Genomic DNA, 19,670 nt, shown 5'->3' on the forward strand with positions numbered 1-19,670 from the left:
TTATATTATATTAGTCAGTGATGCTTCCTACTCTTTACTTTGGAGGTTTGGGGAGGGTCTATTTTCCATGTGATAAATTGAAAAATTAAGCTTCCAATTAAGAAAATAACTTTCCAGTGTATGGTGACAAGCCTAAAATTATGACAGAAATCCTTCTTAAAAGGTCAACAAAATGAAGACTGAAAGGGTGAGATTTGAGAGCCCAAACATAGGCATTTAGGGTTGCTTGGAGTGCCCTACAATATCCAAGCCAGTCTCCACCTCTGCTCTAGCAAACGCATGCTTTCTGGACCAGCCCTGAATGGCCATCTCAGGCACTTTAAGCCATTTAAAGTGTTTTACAACCCCAAAATAATTCCAGGACTCGAAACACACAACTTCTAGACACATACGTATTTTGGGGAGTACAAAAGGAGAGGTTGGAAATGTGGGGTGTCATTTTGCAGTAAGACCACGAGATGAGAAGTTGAGGGTACAGTCAACTGAGCCAGGAAAATCCCTGCAGGACACAAACCCAAAGGGAAGCTTGTTGGAATATGGAAGGATGATGATTTTTCAGTACTCTGCATTTCTTTACGTTTTTTTTTTCTAGCAAAGGCACGAGATCTAATGATCCTCTAACCAGAAGCCAAAGCGATACAAATATGCACCTTGCTTCCCATTCGTATCTCTAGTTCTGTTTCTAGTTTCTCTCTCAAATGGCTGCTGACCCCATTAGCCAAACTCCTGCCAAACGTGACAGGCAGAAGCTCAAAGATGTTAAGTGCCTCCAAGCTTCACGGAAATAACAGCCTGGCTAACGAGAGGGACCCCTGGCTGGACGCGGCGGAGGAAGAGGCGGTTGTGGTCTAGCCTCCGTCTCCTGCAGGAGGCGGCCAGGTGGCCACCAGTGGCCGCCGTGCTGCCAGCCTCGTGCCCGAGGGTGGCCGAGAGAAAGCTGGAGGAAGTGAGGCGGCGTTAGTTTTGCCGCTCACAAAACAGAGTGTTAGGGAGCGCAGTGAATCATTCAAAATGATTAGCAAGGCTGGGTAGTAAATTCCTTTCATCGTTTTGGCTCTCATCCTAAAAAAATGTGCTCTAGACTTACCAGAGATTTGCTTGGTTTGGGCCAGGGAATTTCATTAAGTAATTCCTGCATCATGTGATACAGGAGGTTGCATTAAATGGTCCAGTGATCATTTCTATTCTTCTGTTTCAATGATCCTGTTCTGAAAAACGACAAGAGCAGAGCAAGGGAGAAAAATAAAGCGCTGATGTTCAGGAAGTACAAAGAGCCCAATCTATTTAACTGCCGGGGCTTTTTTGGCTTTTTTTTTTTTTTTTTTTTAATTGAATAACAATTCCCAGGATTCATTGATCTTTACATTAGGTAGAGCATCCTACAAGGACAGAAACCATGATGCTGGGAGTGTGAGTAATGAGCTAGCAGCCTAGTGAATCATTGCCCCTAAAGCTTTGTATTCGTAGAGAGACAGATGGTGGGAGCTGTGAAGAGGGAGAGGGAAGGAGGAAAACAGTTTTTTGAAAAAAGAAGGGATGGAGGAAAGTGAAAAGGAATAATCAGCAGGTAAGGGAGAAGAAGAGGCTGAAAATACATGGGTTGTTTCAAAATTAACACTTTGGTGTTAAAATAGATCTGGGTTATGGGAAAATATAGGAAGGAAATTAAGAGAAAATAAGAGCTTTGCAGCTGAGTAGGAAAAACTGAAAAAGAAAAGCCCTTAACGAAATATTTATAGGTGAGCTCCGAAGTCGGTTATTAACTGTACGTGCAAATAAGGAGGAAGGAGCTGCAAGTACGTAGGAAAACCTCCCCCGGGCGGCTCCGCTGCCTGGCGGGAGGTGCCGCGCTGCAGGCACCCGCGGGGGCCAAAGGCATCACCCGAGCGGCTGCAGCAGGGCTGCGGGTCTCCCTCACGGCCGCCACCACGTTTACGTGGGGGCGAGCGGGAGAGGAAACACGCTGTCCGCAGCAAGACAGAACAGGCGGCAGAAGCAAGAGAGTCGCACGCTTGGCGCCAGGATGAACGCCAGCGTGAAGAACACGGAGGCCGCTGAGAAAGGGCCAGCTTCGCGGGCTTGCCGAAACGCAGCTTGCATTAAGGCACGTAAAGACTTTTGATGAAAGTCACCCGTGCGACAGAAACACGGTTGTGAAGTTTGATCCCACAGCGAGGCTAGATCAGCCTGCGCAGCGGGGGAACTGTACGGCAGCTCTGGGACAACGTTAATCCAATCAAACCTTGCATGCGAGATGCGAAACGCTGCCCATGCATCTCTCCGAAGCGTTGAACTTCTCCTGGTAAGTTCTTCAACTGTCACCATTCAGCACCATTTATAAATGAAATGAAATAAAAGCAGACGCCCCTGCAACCTCCCCAGGACGAGATGCAGGCCAGGGACACCCGGGCATCTTCCAGGGGGCATCGGGACTGGCAGTGCACGTCAGTGGCATGGTCAGGGGAGCTACACAAGGAGGTGAATTGATGGAGAACAAGGAGCAATCGCCACAATTTAGCAGGCTGCTGTGTTGTAGCTTTGGAGGTGCTAACACAGCTGAGGGAAGTGCTTTAAAAGGTCTTAGGAGGGAGGTGGGGAGGAAGGGGAGAGCCAAAGGACATCGCGCTGTCTAAGGTCTGCCACAGAAACGGAGGAAACCCGCTCTGAGTTGTGAGCACAGAGCAGGTGCACGTTATCACCCAAAGCAAACATCCCTCCTGTTATTCCCTGGCTTTAATTTAACAAGCTCTCCCCTGCCCGCACCTGTGCCGCTCTGCCACTGCTCAACGTGCGTTTGGGAGATGGCTCCTGTCTCAAAGGTCACTGCTTTTGGCAGCCTCTCTCCACCATCCTTTACTGCGTGTTGTTGCAAGCAAGCAGCGGCCTAATGCCGGCTCTGCAGCCCCGACGGGCTCTCGCTGCCCCTGCTCCCTGCCACGGGGCTGCTCACGTGCAAGGCTGGCGCGCAGCCCCTGCGTGTCGCTGGAAACCTCCACTGGGTCGTTTCTGTCCCAACCGTGCCAAGAGCGCCGGGGGAATTTCAGGCAAAAGGCGGACACGCCGGCAGGCACGAATCCCAGCAGGAGCGGCGCTGTGGCAGGGGGAGAGGGGTGGCCCAAATCTGGCCGGGGACAGGCGGCTCTGAGAGACCCAGCGGGCAGCTTCAGTGGGCAAAGGCTGCCCAGCGGTGCTGCCTTGGTCTCCTACGGTGGGGAAACGGGGGAAAGCCCCAGGGCATGGCAAAAGAGAGCCCCTTAGGTAGCTGCTGAAGACAGTCTTGCAATAGACACTGGGCAAAAGCAATGGTTAAAATAGCTAGCAATTCATTTGAAAAAATAAGTCACTACCATCTGCTTATTCTGTTTCCCCACTTTTTTTAAAGGAGTGTATCCTGGAAATAGTGTCTTTGAGGCTTTCTTCAAGGCTGTCTCCTTTTACTTGGGCTGACAGCTCTTATAACCTGTCCGCTCTATTTTTTGTCAGCTACTTCAAGTTAAAATCCACTAAATGTGATGCTTTGTGACCGGCGTGTTTGGCACCGCAATGCCCTAGTGCGTTGGCCTCAGGATTTCCAGCAAGCCGGGAGCACTCCAGTTCACTGCTAAAAAACCTGCAGTCTTCAAAGGAAGCAATTTAGGGAGAAAGGCTCGGAAAAAGATAACACTACTGGGGATGGAGTTGAACAGCCCAGGAGTAGCTAATGCATTAAAGAGCCTTTCATCCTTAAGCTGCGAGGGAAAATTCAGCCTGGCTTGGCACTGACCAGAAGAGGCAAGTTAGTACTTGGCAGCGCCACTTCAATTCTCAGTGGTGCTTTTGCTCACTCACACGTCCGCGCACGCAGCCCGGTGCACACGACACCCAGCGTAATCGTCCTCCCAGATCTTCCCTCCCAAGAGGACACACAAGAGACACCGAGCCCCAGTCTCTGTACTGACACGGCCGCTAACGATTTCTTAACGACAAGTGAACAGCACCCCGTGGGCAAGTGACATTTTGCTTTAAAGACGACTACAGACATCCCTACCAATAATGATTCCCGAGAGTCAACACTGACTTTCCCCATGTGTGGGAAAGCTGAAAAATCCTTCGGAAAATCCAAGTTTTACTCTTATTATTGAATTGCTGTAGACAGCAGGAAAACTATCAGCTTGCTCAGCCTCTGCTTCCTTACCTCGGAGGCTGAGAGGAGAGCAAACTGACCACTTAGGTAAAGTTATTTGAGACTTACTGATGAAAGCACTATGTGCACGCAAATAATGTTTATTTTTATGGATCCACTCTCCTCCCAGTCTACTTATAACAGAGGCATCTTTTCTTAAAGGGCCGGCAGTCTAGAAGCTGAAGCAGCAGAAATCTAATAGTAAAACTATCCCAGAAGAGAGATGAGGAGGCACATCCAAGAGTGGAAACACAGACAGGGCGTATGGTAAAGAAGTGAGAAAGTGGAACCATAGTATAACGTAATCAAATTGAATGAATTAGCAAAACAAACCAGCTTGCATAGACTCATCTTTTTTGCTCTATTTTATTTTAAAAGAGGGAAAATAATTTAGCATTTGCTATTTCTAAGATGAAGAGGAAAAAGGCAGCAAATGATATTTTCCTTCGGGCTTTTGTGTACTGTCGTAACTGTAATACTTGGAGAACCACCTAGTAAAGCAGCACAGCCCCTACTGGGGACACAGCCATACCAATGCAAATTTGCTATATGAGTATATCAGCAGTCAAGAGATTGATGGCTCTATTAGGACAAGTACTAAATATACGAAAATAAAGACAAGGGATTATCATGTAGCTTTTCCAGTAACACAATGAATGAAAACTGTGCGTCTCAAACCCACACATTTATTGACTGATGCAGTCCAGGCTACTTTTTCACTCCAGCTGTGCCCAGGAAAAGCTCACAGGTCGGGTTTTAACTCTCTCGGCAGGTTGGACTTTGGCACTGGTGACACAGATTTTGCTGTTTCCTCCAAGTAGCATCTGGACAACGGCACAAATTCTGAGACCTGCTTCACTGGTAAAAAGCACAACCCCCATCAAACCTGCCTGCTTGTCTCTTTCTGTTGCCCATATTTCTCAGTCATGTCCACGTTTTCACGTCTTACCTACTTTTGCCTTGCTGCGACTGATGTGTCTTATTGCAACGGCAATTTCCTGTGCACAAAAAATGTTCATCTAGAGAAGCCGCATAAGGCTAAGCCCACGTATCCCTGCACAGCAGCGTCATTCGGTCTGGCATGACCGTAGGAACAGCCTTCCCATGAACTTGGGCGGTGAAGGGAGAGGTGCAGCTGAGCAGCGTTAACGCACGGAGGCAGGCTGGTGCTCCGGACACCCACCTAGGGCATTTCTGCAAACAAGGTTGGTCCAAGCCTACATATGTGGTGGTATCCAAACTGCTCCTCAGCAGATGGCAGCAAGACAAGGGCTACGAGATACTGACTGTGGAGCTGACTGTGAAATAGCATCTGTGAGAAAATCCAGTGAGTGCCTGCTCATTGCCTATGGCAGAGCTCAGTGAAATGATGCCTTAAGTAGGCAGAGCAGCCCTCAGCCTATCTGTTCCCTGCAACCACAGTAGTTCCTAGGTACATCAGACGGAAACACGTTTTACCTTACCACGCACACAGTGTGCAAACACAGGCTGCAAACAGCATGTGTGCAAGCTCCTAGCTTGTCATGCAAGAGTCTAAGTATTTCAAACTTTACCACATACTGGGAGTTATCAGGCTTTCAAGTGATTTTGCAACAGCTCAGGTATCGGCTCTGCAGTATTTGTACTAAAGCGCAGATAAAAGCAGTTTCAATTCTGATTTCTCTCTCTTTTTCCCCGACATGCTTCCATTAGTTAACTGCTAATCAAAAGAAGCAAATAATTTCTCCTGTGTCAATTATATTTTATAACATTAGAACCAGCTATTTAGATGGCTACTCTCTGCGTAACACTAAAAAACAGGAGGCTGTCCTTATGAAGAGCTTACAGTCTAACCGTATCTGGGATTTGAGTGGCTAACTAAAATCCTTTGCAAATTATCTGTCATTCCTTTGTAAGTCCTGCTTCCTTTCTTTATGCCTGAATTTGGACAGGGGATAATGAACTTCCTGTATTATACACTGAGATACAAGGAAACTCATTGTATCCTAACTAAGGAAGAGTATATCAGTAAGCAGTTTATAAGGCTGCTCTGAAGGGTCTTGTTAGAATGACTTACTCTCTTAGTTTCAGTGGTTTGATTAAGTGGATCATGTGATAAACACTTATAATGAACTTCTTCAGATGCTGCCAGGGGAAACCCAGCAGATAAAATACTGAATCCCACGGCATTGCTGGGTGCATAACAAACTGATTACAAAGACGGAAAAAATCATGCAATTCATTGGCTTCTACTGCTACTTAGGATAACACAACAGTGTTACACAATTTTTTTTTTCTGCTGTCCCAAATTAAAATATCCTTGTTTCCAAATCCAGTTCAAACTAGTGCAGTTTTCCTCCTACAACTCACCAAGCACTCCAACAGAACAGGCAGATCACAGCTAAATGTAACCACTTGCAAACAAGCCTATTCATGCTTCTGAGTGATTCCATTCCTATTAAAAACAAAATAAAATGAAATAAAAAACCAATCAAACAAAACTGAGAAGAAACTCATGAGTAACACAAGCCAGTCTGAATTTGTTTCAAACGTAAAAATCTAAGTCAAGCCAAATCACCAGGGGGCAAACCTCATTTCACTGGCAACAGTGAGAGAGGTCAAAGAGCATGCCATTTTTAAGACCATCTCCCGCAGTTTTGGCCAGTAACTCTAGGACCAAAGATCAGGGTAAGACAACAACATCTGCATGCAGTCTCCACCCCCAGCTCCAGGCTCCTCATTACTAGTTCTCCACAGCACAGCCTCTCTCCTTTAACCCCCTCTAGCACGTTGTCCCTATACAACAAGTTATGGTGCCTTTGCAGAAGGCGCCCTGGCTCAGGGCCGCAGCGTGGGATGTGCTCGTACCAGCCTTGCTGGACAGCATAGTGTAAGACACTGCTTCTGCAAGGCCAGCGCTACTGCCCGGACTCGGGCTGAGTGGGTCCAGTGCCTGATTCGAACGGCTGCCCTGCCTCTGCTACGTCAGAAGGCGCTAGGAGCTCTGCCTGCACTTTCAGCTGCCGTGGCAGAGGGACAAGCACTTCAGCTGCACCTGGGCATGGCACTGCTGTCAGTAAGCATGTGGAGATAGGCATGAGTGGTGGGTTTTAAAGGAGGTAAATGGGATTACTTGGGAACCTTCATTCTGCAAAGGGATGATGGGGGATGGATGATGCCTTTCCTTCTAGCTGCTGATACTGGATTCCCCCAGCTCAGATGCCAGACCTTTCAGAGCGGTAGCTGAGTTGACACAAGCTGCAAAGCCAGCCTCTGGGGCTAGCTCACTCTGCGTAATCCCACTGACGACGCTTTTTTTTATGGTCACTTGGTGAATCATCTTAAAGGGAATTGCTTTGCAAGCTCAGGTGGCAGGAGGAACAAGAGATGAGAGCGCACGTCACCTCAGCACGTCACCTCTGTCCCGCACGTCACCAGTAGGTCTGACGTCTGTCACTGACATGCGGTGGAACCGAACCGGCAGCGCTAATTCCTCTGCTGCGCTTACAGCCCCTGCACTTCCTTCGCATCCTGCAGTCGCGCTGCACGACCCAAGAGCGCTCGGCCTTGCGCAGAGCACGTACAATTGCTAGTGCATCACAGCTAGAAAGCCACAAGGCTGCTTTTATATACTGCTTAGGAGAATGACCTTGGATATGGCTGGCATTTCAGCATGCTCCCCAGTGTGTTTGCTTCCCACATACACAGGCAGCTCCTCACTGCTTATCTGAGAGGTGTATTACACGACCTCACTGAATACCAATGTATTAAACACTAGACATGCGTGGGTATGCCGGCAACCTCCTACCTGGGAGGGCATCCAGCTGGGCATCCAGCTCACAGTTGCCATCAACGTTAAAGCTAGCCTAGAGGAAGGCCTAAGCGTATCCTTGAAATACAGTATCAAGATGCATACATGTATGCACGCCACATGGAACGACGGATTCATCACACCCGGTGCAGCTGCTAGAGAGACCTAAGGATGAAGCATTTGCCAGATGAAGAGCACACATAAATACTGAACTGACTTGTTAAATGAATCAGAGCATGAGAGAGGGGAGGGGAAGCCTTGCCCTCTGGCTTGACCTTTATCCCTGTATCTTTCAGTATCTATATCCCTTTATCTTTCAATTCTGTTTTGAAAAATAGTCCAATGTTCGTGGCATCTCACAGAAATCCTATGGGATGGTTTAAAGCATGTGTTTTTTCAGGCAGCCAACTTATAAGTACAACTAAGGTTTAAAAATCTCCATCACACCTTGAGTGTCAGCTTTACTGTGCACCATCATTAGCTATTAAGTTTCTTCAGGCGATGTTATTTCTCAATTAATGGGATTACACAGGTGTAACAGGGGATAACACGATACCAGTCAGCTTTCATCAACAAAATGTTGTCTCTAGTTGTGATGGCATGTGAGAAAGACAGTTTTATCTTGATTTGTTTTACAGCCACTGGGAATTCACACATCTAATAGTGAGAAAAAAAGTATCTTCAAAAACCTATTTTCTAGGTAATCAGTAATAATCAATAATTGCAATATTATGAAAATGCTATTAGACTCAGTCATCAGAAAAGAATTTCATTTTAGTTCTATAACCCAAGTGAAAATTTGCCTTTTAAATTATTTTGTTTCCACTCGACCAAGTAGCCTCCTGGAAATGTTGGCTCATTGTTCTTTATCATACTTTGGTATTTTTAACTGAATATACTTCCTGAATATAAACTATAAAGGAAAAAGCCAGCGTATTTTTTTCTGCTAAATCTGTGTCCCAGAGTCTGTGTGCCTATTTGTTGGAAACTGCATCCATCTAATTGGGGCACAAGGACTGAGGGAGATTTTTGAAAATCTGATGCTTACTGAGACTGAGTTTTCCCAAGTAGAAAATTAGGCTAAGATATTTAATTTTTCACACCTCTAATACCACGTAATTCTTTCTGAAAGGTGTATTGTGGGACTTCCAGTTCTAAATGTTTAGCAGTTGAAGCGCATTGGTGTATGTTAAGTAAAACTTCTTTCAAACTTACTAACCTTTACCTTGTCTCTTCCTCCCATATAACAAATCAGATAAAGCTGTTCTCGGTTTAAAACATGGACATTAACCTACCCATGATCTACTCTGAAATCTTGAGTTAGACCAATATGGAGTATCATTCAGTAGCTGCTTTTTTATTACTCTCATATTTATATGTACAGATTTCCTGTATAGGCCTGTCCCCAGGGACCGAAAATCTGGTATACACAACTTATAAAAAAAAAAAGCTAGTGAGACATGAGCAGAAAAAGCATAGCATACTTCTGGGAATCACTCCAGGAAAATAAATATGCAAGATGGCACCTCACCCTACACAAAGCTGGCAAAGGTAAAATAACATTTGGTTTTGATCATTACAGAAAACAAAATAATTCTGTGTTCATATGTACATGCTGGCCTTCGACTGTAACAAAAGGGTAAAGGTAAGACTGGAGTCCGATTTACAAGAACGCAGATTTTCTGGTAACAGCTGTAGCTTCTTTAACTAAATTGGAGGATGAAGTTGGAATTTGATCCCTAACTTTCAGAAGGGCTGTGAATTCTTTAGAAACGATCACCATAATTTACTTCCTATCTCTTTAGTTCTATACTCTTTCTATAGCATATGCTTGTTTTTAAGAGACTATTTAGACTCTAGGTACCTTTCTCTTAACAATTACAGTGCCTGATTCTATACAGAATTAGTATTAAGGCACTGTGAAGAAGAAAAGAGGAACAATCAGCTCGCTTCCCTATAATGGGTTTGGATAAACATACTCTCCCATTTCCATCTGTGTTTTATTCTTTTTCCTTGAGAGTAGGGTTTTATATTTATTGGCATTGACTCTTTCTTCAAAGCTTATCCTTTTGTTCCCCTTCCGCTCTGCTCCAATCTTCCCAGTTTATTCTACCTTTTATTAATAGTCTCTTGAATGATTCTTTTTTTCCTATCAGGCTTTGCTATCCTATCTAGTGTTCAGTTTTGCTTACTGTTATCATTTATGAGACAATGAGTAAGTTCAAGCCGTTGTATATAAGGTATGACAACGGTGTGACTGCCCAGAAATTATTATTTAAGGGATGAATTGGCAGAAGAGATGCTCTGCAACTACTCAGATTGTAGACAGATGTTTACCTGTGTTTTGCTTGGCTGTAATTTGGAAATGTATAGAATTCCTGGAGCGCAGATGTGAAGTGTTCTGCCAACTTTTGTTTCTAAGCAGATTGGTCCATTTTTTTGCTTTTAGTAATGGTTTGCCTTCATCCCTATGACTTATAACTGTTTGCCTGGCAATGCTTGGGTTCTTAGATGTTTTATGTGACAACAGAATTATATGCTTTCCTGTGCAGACACAGTTTTAAAACAAACTATTTACTAATGTTGCATTTCTTTAGAATGTTTCAACATTTTGAATTTAAGGATAATATCTTAAAGTAGTAACTTGCTGTATTCCAAACATGTTCTGTTTGTGTGCTCTTATTGCTGCTTTATGCACAGGCTTTAAAAATACACTTTATCCTTTGTATGACTGAGCATCCTTATTCTATCAGATATTCATTATGACTTTAATTGCACAAAGAACCCATAGAAAAGTTTTTTATGCTTCAGACTGAATGAAAAGTTACTTATGATGCAGCAACAGGAATTCTTCAAAGATGTATATGCACATCTGCAGGGGTTGTACATTTGCTTATTGGATTTTGGGGCCTGACATACCCATACAGTATATGTAAGCCTTGAAGCTCCCTGAGATTTCAATTTGAGCCGTAGCAGGCATGGTGCACATGATCTGTATGAGAACCCCAAGCGTACAGGACTAGATCAGAAAGAGAAGAGGGAGCTGTGTGTGATATATACATACACACGACTGATCAATTACTGGTAAGTAAATAACCTTCTGTTCTCCTCCTGGCAGTTACCTGTTAAATTTGCCGAAGAGATTTTCTTACCATTGATCAGGATCATGTGAAAAGCAGGACCCTCCTATACTTAACAGTTCTCCAGCATATAGGCTATGAGACGGAAGAACTTCAGATTCAGATATCAGATCATTCCTTTGTTTGCAGTAAGAAATCCAAATGTAGAGAAGTCCATAAGATATCCTATTCAGGATATCTGGAAACCAGAACTCTTTTGGCATGTGGAGATTTGGCAAGTGGATATTTTCACTGAATCTTGTTTGATTTTGCTAAGTAATCTGGAAATCAGAAGGACTGATAGCTAAGTATAAAGGGAAACAGCTATCCCTGGAATGTGGAAACCATCTTGCTAACCTGTGAATATATCCACCCAGGATAACTCTATTTTGAGAGGATGCCTTCAAAAAAAAATTTTTTTTTTTGATTTCCTGTCTGTGTTTTGAAGAAGTGTCTACTGAAATCTTTTACCTAGCCATTCTGCAGACTAAGCACGACATGGAAAAGAAGATCGTATGCCAGTGCCATAATTTAATCTCTTCCTGACAGAGAGAATAACACAATGCTTTCACACTATTGACATGAAGCCATCTAAGGAGATGGCTAACAGTCATAATGGCTTTTCTGTTGCTGTAAATATCTGCTAGCTAGAAACTGGTTTACAAGTCTGTCTTAAGTGTAGAGAGGCCATCCAAAAACTATCAGATGATGGTATCTTCTATCAGGACTTGTGTGGTGTCAAGATCTAACCCACATCCTGTGAGTTACTCATTTCCTACAGCAAATTCATCTCTGTTACTATCATTTAACAGAATAGCAAACACCTATTCTACACTAGAGTATTGGTCTGCTTTCTAGTGTTTCAGTCTAGCAAGGATAAATCCCCTGAACTGATGGTATTTTTAGAACAAAATGAGAGGTAAGAATCTTGTGGTTTGAGGAAGTCAAAGGAAAGTTCAATGTCTGTCTCAAAACAGACGTTGCATGACAATGTACAAATTGATGGGTTTCTGTAGCTCACAAGAAAGAAATCCATCAAGAAAAAAAAATACGTGGGATGAATTGATTAGTATTTGTGAGCCATTCAGCTGTTCTTCCCTCTTTAACTTGTAAGAAACTGAACGATGTATTTTGGGTTTATGTTTTAATCCTCAGTATTTGGAAACTCCACCTCTCACGGTAAATGAGAACACCAGAACCATGTCTAAACTACAGTAAAACAAAAAGTCCTTCGGACCAGATGTACATGGTAGGTTCTGTGCCACCTCTCCTAGACCTTATCTGCCGCAGATACACTATGGCGGCAACGACCATCACTGCCTGTGAGCATTTGGGCGCTAGCGTGCTAACCCACCAACCTCACTCACAAGGCCAGGTGCCAGCAGGCTCTACAGAAAGGGCAATCTGCCCACATCTGAGGCCAGTGCTGCATGCTCACAGTATAAAATGTGGGTAAGTGTGATCCTCAGCATGGCTTCCGGTCTATTCTCATCAGAGAGTGCAGATAAAGGTCTTAAGAGATTATGTAAATGTAGTAATTATGTAAATCTAGAAGACTTAAGATAATTAGAACTAAGGCTAAGAATGTAACTTGGACCTTGCTATCTTACTTTTGAAGAGCTAAATCTATTTTCCAAACAATGCAACACATGAAAACCTCAATTTCAACACAACAACTCGGGCTGAAGGGCAACAGGACAAAGGTAAAGCGTAATTTGTTATTTACAGTTTTCAGAGTCATACACAAATCCTTATGTTCCGAGTGCTAAACTCTTATGCCCCATACATATGTTGTTTGTTTTATTACATTACATGTGAATGAAGAGAACAGCTGTGACCTCCCCTTGTATTCAGAAAGGGCTCTGAGAAAAACAAACAAATTTTCTTTAAGAAAAAAAATCTTACATTTGAATAAAATCATTCATGCTGCATGTTTAAGAACCTGCAGAATGCGTCTATGTTTTTATTACATTCAAAATAAATAGTAAAAATTAATAAAATATTAATTTTACTATTAATATGTTGTTAATAATAATAATAATAAATTAATATTAGCTACTGGAGAGAGTCCAGTGTAGGGCTATGAAGACGATCAGAGGGCTGGAGCATCTGCCCTGTGAGGAACGGCTGCGAGAGCTGGGCCTCTTCAGCCTGGGGAAGAGAAGACTGGGGGGGATCTTATCAATGTGTACAAGTACCTGAAGGGAGGGTGTCAAGGGGACGGGGACAAACTCTTTTCAGTTGTCCCATGTGACAGGACAAGAGGCAATGGGCAGAAATTGAAGCACAGGAAGTTCCGCCTGAGCGTGAGGGGGAATTTCTTCCCTGTGAGAGTGACGGAGCACTGGCCCAGGTTGCCCAGAGAGGTTGTGGAGTCTCCTTCTCTGGAGATCTTCAAGGCCCGCCTGGATGCAACCCTGGCTAACGTGCTCTAGGCGACCCTGCTGAGCAGGGAGGTTGGACTAGATGATCTCCAGAGGTCCCTTCCAACCCTACTGATTCTATGATAGCTCAGTTACACCGTGAACTTCGCCCCCACTGACTAGTGGAATTTTGAGTATTTTTTGCATGATAAAAGTTACAAAAAATGACATTTTGGGGGGAAAACAAAACACAGCAAAGCTGTTTGACAAAGATCTTTAGCTGCTCTCCATGATTTTCATAGGGTTAAAAAAGGCATGAGGAAGAATCTTGTGATTAAGATTTAAAACAGGAGGAAAAAAATAATAAATGTAGTTGCCTGGTGGCTCTTCCTTGTCATAATCCATAAAGGTACATATCCAGAAAAAAAGAATTGCAATGATGACTGTAAGCATAAACCCAGAGGTGTTACAATTTGAGAAGAAAAATCCCTGTATATTCTAGAACTAAGGCCTTTTTTTAATGCTAAAATTACATCTGCTTAAGTAAACTTTGAAACTGGTTATACAGAAATAATGTAAATCTGTTTGACATTTAACAGTAACTTTTAATACAGTATCCTTTCAATACATTTTAGAAGCATGCTGCTAGTTATTTAAAAGTAATGAAGTCCCTTTTAAAATAGGCTGGACTCAAGGGTTCATTAAAACTTGTGTATGTTGTGGTTTCTATGTCTGAAAACGTATAATAGAAGATATGGTCTCATAAACTGATACAATGTTCAGATAAGCCACTAGTTCAAGTTATATCATTTCCTTTTTGTACAACCTTTAGTTAAGTAAAATAGGTAATTAAAATAATTTTTCCCTTTGCATATGTATTTTTAATTTTTTTTGTCCGAGAGGGTGTGATTTATTTTATTTTTTTAAGTGTAAAGCTGAAATAAAGCCCATTTCGATAACTCCACTAGTATTACGGTATCCATATTGCAGGCTTATGCTGCTTTTATTATACCAAATGTTTGTGCCAAACAGTAATAGCTAAAGCTATACAAGAGCTGGGGGTGCACAGCGCACAGATAAAATAGTGGAAAGCCCTACACGGTCTTATAAAGATTTAGCTGAAGTCAGTAAAAGGAATAATTTATCAGTGTTTTATATGCAACCAAATGAAAGCAACCAAAACATAATGATACACATTTCACTGTCCAACAGTCACTGCAATTATCAATCATCATCTCTTTACTATGTCTCCTGGAAAACATGTAGCTCCTTCTCTCCCCCCTCAGGAAATACAGCTCTTCAAATATAAGCAAAAAGAATAATACAAAAACAAAAAATAAAAATGGCCTCTGAACTCAGCTGGAGCTGGAGGCTGCCGCCTGCCCATCAGCGAGGTGGTGTTGCTCAGCCTGCCCTTCTGCGAGGCTGCTGCTCTCAGCTTCTGCTAAGCTGCACATTCAGTACGGGAAGTGGAAGAGAGGAGACAGACATGGGTGCTGGGATAGGAGTCTGGAAATAGGGAACATGATAGATGATATTATGCTGGGGAGGGAAGTGAGGAAGGAAAATGCAACCAAACAACTGATCTGCGACTCGCTGACACTGTGTATTTTATTGGCCTTGGCCTGTGTAACTTTGATGATCTCTGCCTTTTGGTCTCATTCCACAAATTCCCACTGCAGTCTACGCCTTCCCCAGTGTCAAACAGCCCAAATATTTCTGCTCTACTAATGGTTTACAAATTTGCCTGAGCTGCTCCTGTAACTAACCAGCACAAGTAAATAAACATTGTGCATTTTCAGTAGCAAAATCTGCAGTGCACTGAAAATAAAAAATTCTAAAATTATTTTAAGATTTTATTTAAGTAGTAGCAGAGATTGATTTGATGCATACTAATTTTGTTAATTTTCATAAATAAATGTTTCTAAAGAAGTTGAAAATATATGATGAATTATCTAAAGCGGCTACATAACCTCTTAAGGCTGAAGTAAAAAAAATTGCCACAGCTTGATAAATCACTGCTTGACGAGATAAACAACCAAGTCCAGAAAGCATGCAGTACATAGCTGTAGCTGGCTGCACTCATGTAATCTCAATATTTAACACCTAAGTGTTCATAACACAATAAATAAGCAGTAGCAAGCTCTGGGCTTAAACTTATGAGGCATGTAGTACATAAAAAGAAATGGACAAATAACAGATAAATATTTTCTGAATTATGCTGCTGACAAAGGGTAGGGTAAGACAGTGGGCAGGAACGGTCTATACTGCTCTGAAATAAAGCAGTTCCCGGAACTTCCCTTGAAGCACGTACTCTGAACTGCCCAGTCTGTGACCACGTAACAGGCCTGGCCAGACACCCAATCCAGCTGAGCATGCCCACCAGGAGCCCCACGGTGCTGCAGTCACCATGGCTTAAAGCTCAGAGGAGTGATGAGAATATATTTATCCAGCCATGAGAAAAGTGCAGTAAATCCAACTGCACCATTTTCCCCATGTTCTCCAAACACAGTTAACTTAAAACCAACCCATATTTTCCTCTTACTATGTGGTAAATATAATCCTCTCCCTAAAAAAATTCTGTATCTGAAATAACATGTTAAATAATTTGCAGGAATGATTAACAGTTCTGCTGACTGGTAGCAATCTGGTTAGCACAGCTAGGATATGATGGCTTTTCAGGAGCAGAAGAAAGATTATTTGATTCTCTGTAACTGAGTGTCCTCAGCTGAACCTACCAACCCTTTGCTGTGCAAGGATTATAATTCATGCTGCAGTTGGATCAACCTCCGTTTCTATTTTTAGTGCTGATTTTGCTCCTTATTTAGTCCTGACTGCCTAGCCAGAATTGCATTCTCAGCAGCTCAGTGAAAAGCCTGTCTGTTCTATTTTATAACTTTTCCAGACAAAAAGATGGGAAGCCTGCAGCTTTCCAAATAAGCTTATTTTAGGAGTTTGCAATACGATACAGTCCAAAACCCAAGGGCCACGTGAATCCCTGCTGAAATGCTATTGACTTTCCTGGAGTTTTAAACAGCATGAAGTCTGCTGCTTATAAGATAACCAGGATGTTTATTTTTTTAAAAAAAAGGAACAAAACCCAGACCTCCCAAATCTTCACACCAAATACTTAAAAGGTATTTATTGAAACAGTAATATACATCTGGATCAAATTCTCAAGAAAACATGTTATCCTCTTCAGATTCATAATTTATAAAACTAGTTCAGAGGCAACTACTAGCCAAAAAAAGAAATAAACAAGGAAAAATGGGAAATGTTGGTTCTGAAGAATCTCTTAGCAGGGATGACCACACAGAAGTAATTTTTTGCCACTCAATTAAAAACATAAGAACATTTTTGTTTTTGAACAAAGTTTTCCCACTATAGCAAGAACAGTTAGAGTTGCTGCAGTTCTACGTCAGAATCAGCTATAATGCTTCATTTTTAGGGTTTGTTCCTGCCCTATCTCTTAGTGATACATATTTAAAGAAGCTATACTTCCATGTGTTGCAAGTAAGTGCATGACTGATAAAGAAGGTTAAAATGATCATAGTCATTGTGAGGATGTAAACACACAAACACACCTATACTGCTAGTATAGCTAGAACACATTTTTATTTACATGTACTAAAGCAGACTGTCAGTAATGGATCTTACTTCCATATGTGAATAAATTTTGCACCTTAATATACATTTAAATTATGCACAGTACCAAATAGGTGTTTTATTCTTAACCCTTCCCTCCAAAAAGAGTTGTATCCTTACATGCACAGATCTCTTCTTAGACAATCCTGACTCCCTCCTCCTTCCAACTTGCAATAAATGGATTGTTATGCTTCCTGGTCAGAGATCAATGAATTCAGGTATCTTTATCGTACATGTAATGATGTCCAACACTTCTCCTGCATCGAGGGGACTGGTTGCTGAAATTTCCCTTCACTGCCCCTATACACAGGCTGTTGACTTGTCCTTTATTCCCCACTGAAATAAAAAAGGGAGTTATAAAATAAAATTAATTCTAGTAGTACAGGAATCAAAATCAGTGAAAGAAAGGATGGATTACTAAATTCTCATTCTAAATTCAGTAATTTAATTAGCCCCTAGCCAAACACTGAACAAATTAAAAAGGTAATCCAAAACAGAAGGGCCACAAAACCTGTGGATTTGGCAGGTCTCAATCTGCATATTTGGTGTTCCCAAATACTCGATTAATTTTCCAAAAATACGAAGTTCAATTCCGTATCTTGATTTTAAAAAATTAAAAAGCTCAAGAGAGAGAGAAGCTGAATGCCACAATAAGTGCTCAAGATAACTATCTCAAAGGCAGGAGAATAAAAACTGGAAAGACTAGAAGCTATCAACTGAAAATGAAAGACCCAAGTACTTGAAGGCCTGTTTATTCTAGCTGCTATCAAGAATATTAAAACTCCTTGTACCATAAATGGAGTCTACTGAAATCTACGATAAGCAGTGCCTTGGCTATACTTCTCAACATGGCACACAAAGCTGAAATTCTAGTGCATTTAGGAAAATATAATTGGAAAATACTGACTTTAGCACACTGAGGTGCCAAAGTTAAACAAACTGGTGGAACTGTGATGCACTATGTGCACCTATAAATTAGGAATAAAAATTTAAACGTGACCGTTCTGACACAAATGTTTCTAAGAACAGAGCTTTATTTTCAAAGGACTGTGGATACCACTAAGATTTTTTTCAAGGTAACATGGAAGAAAAGTACAGTACATATGAAGACCTTCAGAAAATGCCTAAAAATACGAAGTAGATAGAGACCTCTGCTAACTTCCCTTGAGTCCCCTTTAAGAGGGTTTTTTGAGATGGGTAGCAGAGAATCCCAAAAGCTGATGCTGAGCTGCAAGGAGCCAAGACATAGTTTGGAAGTCTCTATACCTTCACAAGAATATGCCATATTCCAGGCAAGGTTTGGAGAAGCCATATACATGGAGACTCTACATCTAAGAATAAAACTTAGAGGTAAGGAGAGTCATGACTAGGTTCCCCTAGCAAGCCTCTGGCGTGGGCTTTCTTATAAAACACCATTGTCTCACACCATAGTATAGTGCAAAAAGTATGAATTTGCCTGTAACTACATTCTGGACATCATTTTTAATAATAAAATGGACTGCTGAATCCATTATGAAGAAACACTGGTTTAAGCATATATGCTTGTTTGTAATTCACCACTGCACAGAGTAGCCTAACAAATGAGTATTTTGTGTCTGACGGAACAATTATATCTGTATTTTGAGATAGAAATGACCAGTTCTGTGTTTTGAGTTAGGAAATGTGCATAACATTAAAAGAAAATTATTCAAGTGCCTTTTAAAATCAAAACAAATAGGTCACTTTAAAATCAGTTTTGATGGCCTTTTTTTTTTTTTTTTTTAATGAGAACATGAGTCTGTTCCCTCAGCACCACTTAATCATTGGTAACTTTCATGCAGAGCAAACAAAAAGACTCTTTTATTTATCCATTATGTTACTAAGAGGTGAGAACAGCTTGATGCAAATGAAAACCATTAAAGCTCTCTGCACTGCCATTAACTGTCTGAATATCTGTCTATGCAAATACAGCACATACCCAGAGAAACTGCAGCCTCATGACCTTCTGCATTGAAAATCTATGCCTTATGACTCTCCTAATCTAACAGTTAAAACACTCTGTATGACGTGTCTTTGTAAAGGCTTGGTTTGGACAGGCATGGAAATGGAGTGCAAGCCATTAAATATAAACATACTCAGTTTCAGACACTCCTTCACCCTGACTGGGCAAGGGGTAACATCAGATGTATCTAATTTGTAACAGTGCTACAGCATGAATAATAAGCCAAAATGTGATTGCCCAGATCTGATCCTGCACTAAATTACACCCATAGCTTCACTCAAATGAGCAGACCCACTTAAGACAAAATGAACATATCGTAATGCAAAACTACTAGTGGTTCACAGGATTAGAGGCCTAATTAGATATAAAACCTACTGACCTGGTTTTTTAGAACTTTATCCTTGGCACATTCACTTATGCCCACACATAACAGAATCCTGCTACTCTCACTATTCTACCCACACAACGAAGATGGGAGAATGAATGAAGCATGAAGCTAGAGAGCAGTCCTTCCAACAGAAATACACAGTATTCTCACTGTATTCTTACTAGTTGTAACCAGAGACATGCTTATGATAGCTGAGAAAGCATGTTATAAAAGGCCACTTAC

At 41.9% G+C, this 19,670-nt stretch overlaps 1 long non-coding RNA gene across 5 annotated transcripts in view; it reads right to left on the minus strand.

Annotated features, from left to right (window-relative positions):
• The window catches only part of LOC134138667 (uncharacterized), a 52,444-nt gene that overhangs the window by 20,254 nt on the left and 12,520 nt on the right, over nucleotides 1–19,670 (minus strand). For all 5 annotated transcript variants that reach the window (XR_009957960.1, XR_009957959.1, XR_009957957.1 and 2 more), the window contains exons 3-4: nucleotides 17,200–17,415; nucleotides 1,088–1,208 (exon numbers count right to left, since the gene is read on the minus strand). This is a non-coding gene — a long non-coding RNA (uncharacterized LOC134138667). The remainder of the gene's footprint in view (nucleotides 1–1,087; nucleotides 1,209–17,199; nucleotides 17,416–19,670) is intronic.

This window comes from Rhea pennata, chromosome 3 (genome assembly GCF_028389875.1).
Source record: "Rhea pennata isolate bPtePen1 chromosome 3, bPtePen1.pri, whole genome shotgun sequence".
NCBI classification, from domain to species: Eukaryota; Metazoa; Chordata; class Aves; order Rheiformes; family Rheidae; genus Rhea; species Rhea pennata.